The sequence below is a fragment of the Taudactylus pleione genome, unplaced genomic scaffold, assembly GCF_031769625.1.
Source record: "Taudactylus pleione unplaced genomic scaffold, aTauple2 ptg000256l, whole genome shotgun sequence".
Lineage (NCBI taxonomy): Eukaryota > Metazoa > Chordata > Amphibia > Anura > Myobatrachidae > Taudactylus > Taudactylus pleione.
In genome coordinates, this window is record NW_028284658.1 from 24830292 (window position 1) to 24837646 (window position 7355).

The window sequence follows — 7355 nt, forward strand, 5'->3', positions numbered from 1 at the left end:
TAACCCCCCCTTACCCTAGCCTAACCCTCCCAGGGAGGTGCCTAACCCTAAGTCCCCCCCTGGGAGCCCCTAACCTCACCTTTCCCTCCCGCGGCTGTCCGTGGCCGCCGCCCGGCTTACCTTCGTTCGGTATGCCCGACGTCCTGGCATAGGTAAAATGACAGGCGTCGGGATTTCGATGCCTGTCATTAGACCCCTGCCGGCATTAGACAGTCGGGAAGCAAGCGGTCGGTATTTCAACCGTCGGCTTCCTGACTGCATCCCAAACAGAGATGCTTAACATTTCTGTAATTGGTATAGGCCACATCGGTAACCTTCTACGCCCAGTACAGAAATCCAGTATTTCAAGTGACTAGTCTAAAGGGCATTGGGTGTTATACCTTTTGTACATTTTTTCTTTCCTTTAAGCTATACTGTACATCCAATCATTTACAGATGGCCAATAAATAAAAGTTAGTGATATGTTACTTGTTATTGACCTTATTCTGAGTTAGGAGCAAATAGAAAAAAAGGTGCAATTTGCATCTTGGCAAAAAACATGTTGAACTGCAGATGGGGCAGATTTACAATGTGCAGAGAACTTTATAGTTGGGAAGGGGCATGTTCTACGTCCATTCCAATATTCAGTGCAAGTACAAAGCTGTATTTTATCTATTCAGCTCTATAAAATATGCTGGATGAATCCTGTGCTGTAAACAGCTGCACAGAAACATTGTAGTCATTCTCCTGGACTGTGAGTAATGGTGGTTGTTAGGGGAGAATATATTTTAGGTGAGGGGGCAATGAGTAATGAGAGGGGCGTCTGAAACTGAACAACCTCTTTAAATAAGAGACCAGATAAAACAGGAGTGGAGCTCAGCAATCTGATTCCCATTGTAAACTTTGGGGGTGGGATTGGTTGTGCATGCTCAACAGAGCAGATTGGGGGCCTCAGGAGGAAGGCACAGCATTGTCCTGCGTACCTCACCTCCTGGCCCAGTAGAAGCTGCCAGGCCTGCAGTGGTACGCATTCCTACACAGAAGTAAAATATATTGCATACTAAAAAGGACAATCCTTGGCAAACCGAAAAGAGAATTATCTGAAAAACCTAAATATTTGAAGGATTATAAAACACAAAACTAGTTACTCCTGTATGAAGGTAGGTCAGCCAATTATGCAGCACAACATATTTTTGTTACTTTATGTGAATATGTTTATTTTTTAGCTATTCATTATTAGAGTGAAGAACCAGAGTTGGCAAGATAGGTGCTATTGATAAGAGATGATCATTTGTGTCTGTTTATTCTTGCATTGGATACATTCTGCAGCACAGTTATTGTTTCAATTTGAGACAAACAGACATCCTGTTATTTCACTTGACCATTAAAATGTTCCCTGGCATGGGTACTTGTTGACAATTTGTATGTCTACTAAGATTATGAGGCCCCTGGCTGCTCCTACTTATCTGATAGTCAAGCAGGTCCCAGCGTGTCCCCCGTAAAGACGCAAAGGGTGTGAGTTGCTAGTGAAATTATCGACGCCCTTTGCAGCAATGATGTCACCAACCTTGGGCTGTGAGGTTTTCACTTATATACAATTCCAAGTTATTTGTATGACAGCTGTAGAACAGTTTAACTCTTCATCTCCCTAATAACAACCCCTTCCAATAAAGGTTAATAAGGGTAAAGATTATGGACTACTTCGGATAAAGGATAATTTAGTTAAATATCCAGAGTTACAAGACTTATTTATTTTGTATTATACTTAAGGAAGTTTTCACCCATTACATATGCCTTCAGTTATAATAATTGCAAGTCAACTATTGATTTTCTGCTTGAATATTTTCTTTGCAGCATCGAGGGTTAACTGTTAAAAAAAGCAGTATATATATATATATATATATATATATTTTGCAAATGGTGCGGCACTCACGGACAGGAACAATGTCAATAATCAGTGGACACGTCAATAACGTTTCAGTTGCTTTATCCAACTGTCTTCAGAAAGTACACAGAAATAACAAAACACATACCTTAAATGCCTGGAAGACCAAACGCTGGACCCGACGTGGGGGCAATAATAAACGAGGTCAAACGTGGCGACAAACCTTCTCTACCACGGAGGAAGTAATATTTAACTTGTCTTCCCATGTGTTAACAAACAGCGAGATTAGTTTACTAATAAAGGGTCTTTCCTTCATTCCATCTTGTCAGCTTGAGGATGTAAACTGGCAAATTGAAAAATATCAACTATAACGTAAATTAAGATTGAAGGAGTACTTTCATAAAAATCCTAAACAGCCTGCGGTCCCTCTTTCCAGTGGGACAATCCCTACAAAATTGAAAAAATTGAGTGATAAATCGAATTTTGACCCTATTTCATATAATCCATCCATTAAAACATTTATACGTACTTTGGATCAAGAAGTGTCACTTGAAATCAGAGACAGTCCACCTGTTCATCCCAATCTATCTAATTTGGAAAGAGAAGCATTGAGATCCCTATCTAAGAACTTTAATTTAACCATCTGCCCTGCTGACAAGGGGGGGATCAATTGTATTACAGGACACCCCAGATTATGTTCAGGAAATTTTGAAACAGCTTAGCGATGTTAATACTTATTGTAAATTAAGTGGTGATCCGACTCCTCAATTTAAAAGAGAACTTACTGAAATTCTATTGTTAGCTAGAGATAGTTCTGTGATTGATGACGAGCTGTTTAAAATTCTTATTCCACAACATCCTGTCACACCAGTGCTATACACGTTGCCAAAGATGCACAAGGGTATACTTCCACCCCCTGGCCGACCGATCATATCGGCCAGAGGGTCGTTGTTTCAACCTGCATCGATGTTTCTGGATTCATTATTGCAGCCACTAGTCCAAAGTCACCCAAATTTTTTGCTTGATAGTTCCTCCCTTCTTAACAAACTTAAAGTAATTGGGACTTTGCATGAGAACTTATGGTTCATTACAGCGGATGTGTCAAGCCTGTACACGATCATCCCCCACGATGTGGGGTTGGATGTGGTACGACAATTACTGACGGGCAGTGGCATTTATAGTGTGGACCAGATTGTTGTGTATATGACCCTTCTGGAATTGATTCTTACAAATAATTTCTTTATGTTTGACCGGGTGTATTATCAACAGGTAACTGGCTGCGCCATGGGGTCGTCTGTAGCTCCGGCGTATGCCAATTGTTATATGTTTACCGTTGAGCAAAAGTTATTTTTCCAAGATCATAATATTAGTAGTGATATTGTTCTTTACACACGATTTATTGATGACCTACTTATATTTTGGAAGGGCACTGAAGATAAATTAATTTCTCTAATGGCGGTACATAACGGTACAGATAGCCCAGTGAAGCTTACTTTTAAAATGAGCCAGGAACAGGTTGACTTTCTGGATATCAGATTGATTAAGGTTGGCAACAGATTGAGAACAACACTATTTTCGAAATTAACAGATCGCAATACTTTATTGCAATTTCAAAGTTGCCACCCACTTAAATTAAAGCTAGGGTTGCCGTACCCCCAAATGCTAAGGGTATTTAGAAGCAATAGCGACAATGACATAGCATCAGACCAACTTGATGATATGGTTGAGAAATTTGCTTTGCGTGGATATGATAAACATCAATTATTATTAACTAAGAATAGGGTTCTTGCATTGAATAGAGACAACTTGCTCTGTAAAAAAGCTTGTACGGTTAGCGATAATAAGTTCCCTTGGGTAACCCGATACAATACATATTCGCCCATTATTAATAAAATTTCGAAAAAACATTGGCCATTAGTTGCGAGTGACCCTGACCTTGGGTTGGGTGATATGAATCTGATGCCCTGTTACTCCAGGTGAAAAAACTTGAGAGATTTTCTGGTGAATACTAACTATTGTTCTCAGGAGTCTGGTGGTCCATCACATTTTTTGGCAACTAAACAGCGTGGCTGTTTTAGATGTACTTGTGTAACATGTAGATTTCTAATTCCTGGCAGTGTCTTTTTTCACCCACATACGGGAAAGAAGTTTACAATACGGCATCATCTTACATGCAACAGTGTATTTGTAATATATCAAATTATATGTCCCTGCGGCCTTTCCTATGTGGGAAAAACACAACGTAAATTTAAGGAAAGTATGGCTGTCCATCGATCGGCTATTAAAGCCGCACTTGTCAGTGGATTCAGTGAACAACCTGTAGCGAGACACTTTCAGGAATTAAAACACCCTTTAGTGTCACTAAAATATCGTATGATTGACCACCCCGTTAATGCGAGGAGGAGATCGTGGTTCAATGTTACTAAGGAGAGAGGCAGAATGGATATTGAGACTAGATGTGCTTCACCCCAGGGGTTTAAATGACAATCTCCCTTTAGCTGTTTTTTGTTGAATTCTAGGACTGGATAATGTACTAATTGTGTCAGACTAAAGTTCCCTTTGGGTGCCTTGATTGGTACTTTCTTTAGTATCATTGGAATTGAATGGACATGTGGTCTGTTGGTGCTTTCATGTATCCTAATTTATAATATTTGATGCATTGCTGACTTGGGCTATAATATACATTGAGTATTTATTATTGTTAATCTCTGCTGGGGCGCATACTAATTTGGGTTAGGTGGGGTTGTTTTCTACTGAACATGGGTTTTGATAACAAGTTCTTTAAAAATTGCCTTTTTGGGTGTTGATCTAATGTGATAAGAAGTTTATGATGTTTAAGAGTGGGTTCGATAGTACTGTATAACTATTTTTATTATGATGATATATCTTGTGGTCTTTTGATTAATGTTTAAATGGGTATAATAACGTTTTTTAACTTTAAGGTGAATAATGCAGATCACAGCTTATATCTGTTCGCTTTAAACATTTGGTTATTTGTCCCCTAAAGTTATACTGAGGTATTGTGATGATGCTTTATGTGTTATTATCGTTCTGATGTAATGTTATTGTTACAGTGTTGCCTAGCAACGCGGCTGTTGGGTCACTTGGTGTGCGTGTGTAGTCTGACATCATCAGATGCAGTCGGAAGTAGTGGCCGGACTAATGGATACAGCTGGACATCGTCGTTCATGTGGTGTGGGGTAATGGGGTATTTAAGGTATGTGTTTTGTTATTTCTGTGTACTTTCTGAAGACAGTTGGATAAAGCAACTGAAACGTTATTGACGTGTCCACTGATTATTGACATTGTTCCTGTCCGTGAGTGCCACACCATTTGCAAAATACCTAGTTGTTCCGTGGGGCACCGGGCGAAGTAAACATTTTTTGAGTGGAGTGCCGGTCCATTGCGATAATATATATATATATAGGGAAGCAGTCGGGAAGCCGACAGACGCAATCCCGACTGTCTAATCCGGGCAAGGGTCTAATGACAGGCGTGGTTCTATAAGGTAACAAAACATCTCTAGTGTATAATGGTCTCTATTTCATTCTAATTTCCCACCAGGCCAGTGCAGGTAGACTGCTGCTTCCCCTCATGGCCATTAGACTGCGCCTCATATCAGTCATACTGTCCCAACATCAGTTGTAAGATGACGGGGGTGCCGGAATCATGGTCAAACATTGAGGTGCATAGTATGATCAGATTTCTGCATCTAAAGGGCACATCAGCATCTGAAATTCATGACCAACTTGACAAGGTGTACGGTTATAAAACCATGTCATGGAAGCAGGTTTGGGTTTGGTACACTGCCTTTGATAACACCAGGTCACACTCAGCCAACATCATGCGTGAGTTGTTATGGCACTACCATTGGGAGGTACTGAACCGTCCTCCCTCAAGCCTCACCTGGCACCGAGTGATTTCTATCTCTTTGGATTATGGAAGAAGCAACTGGGTGGAAGGCAATTGACGGTGAAGTTCAGTAAGCTGTCATGTCCTGGCTTCAGGCATTTGACAATGATTTCTTCTATGCCGGGGTAGATGCCTTGGCGTACAGTTGGAACAAATGCTTATACAAGTATGGGGACTATGTGGAAAAATAATCTGTACCAAGGCCATACTATTGCATATGTATGAATTGAAAAAAATGTACGGAATAAGAGGTCTTGTTACCTTTTTTATTGAACCACCCTCATATTTAGTGTCATGAGCAAGAGTTTAAAAAGGGAGGAAGATATGAGAGTCACATATCCACATTGGTGGTTACTGCTTTTGATATGCATTTACTAATGTATAAGAAATCCCTAACAATGGGTTTAAAGTGGCAACTGCAAAAATGGAACAAGCATTAATCCAAAATATGGTACTGAATCACAACTCAGTGTAACAAAATGACCAAATATTATTGTAACACTGTAAATGATGGTAGTAAAGTAACAATGTATTTTCCAAGTGTCAAAAATGATTGTAAATCAGATTTTTGTATTCCCGAGTAGACAAAAGATGTTCTAAAAAAGATTTGGTAAGTGCTTCGTTTTCACAAGAAGATAAAAAGAATTCTCAGCAAGTAATTGCATTTCAATCTGGCATATATATACACTAAGAAGAGGTGGAATTTCCAATTAATTCTTTACATCCACTGACAAAGATTCTACTTTAACACTGTCCTGCTCCAGGCTGGCCATTATTATGGATTCTGCTAGTTCACATGTTGATTGCATTATTCTACAGACTCCCAGTGTTCTCTGCCAATAGTTACAATGATATACAATTTTGTTCTTTTATATTATATCTTAATGCCCATGTTCATTGTAGTAGTTGAGTGACAAAGTGTATTTGGTGGGTAGTAGGAGGTGGTGCACAATTGGAAAAGCTTCCACTCTTATCGTCTAACTAGCCTCTATGGCAGGAGCATCCAAACTGTGGCCTGTGGGCCAAACGCGACCTGTCTCTTGCTGCACTCCAGCTCACTGATTACCAGACCGCAGTTTGGACGTCAGAGCGCCCCCCAACAAAGTACATCAAAGTACAGCCTTTTCCTGCAGTGACACACTGTGAAGCCTGCAACAAGTGTCAGCCATTTAAACCAATCCGGAGACTTTGGGCCTCATTTATCAATGAGTGATATTCTTGTTATCACTCGTTACTAATCTTAAATGGTGCTCCAACCAATCAGCTCCTACCTGTCATGTGCTTGAAAAATGACAGGAACTGATTGGTAGGAGCACCATTTAAGATTAGTGACAAGTGATAAACAAGAATATCACTCATTGATGAATGAGGCCCTATGTGAGAGTACCACAGACAGCTGCATCCTAAGCACTGTGTATGTGTGTTTTTGTGTTACTGTCACTTGCACACGCATGGGCAATCGCAGAAAAGGTGCCCGCTAATATCACTTTGTGCGATTTTCTTCTCTTTTTTTACCCTGATCTCAATTTTGTTTCTTTTTTCACTGACCTCCTGCTTTGTTCTGTTTACCTTTGTTTCA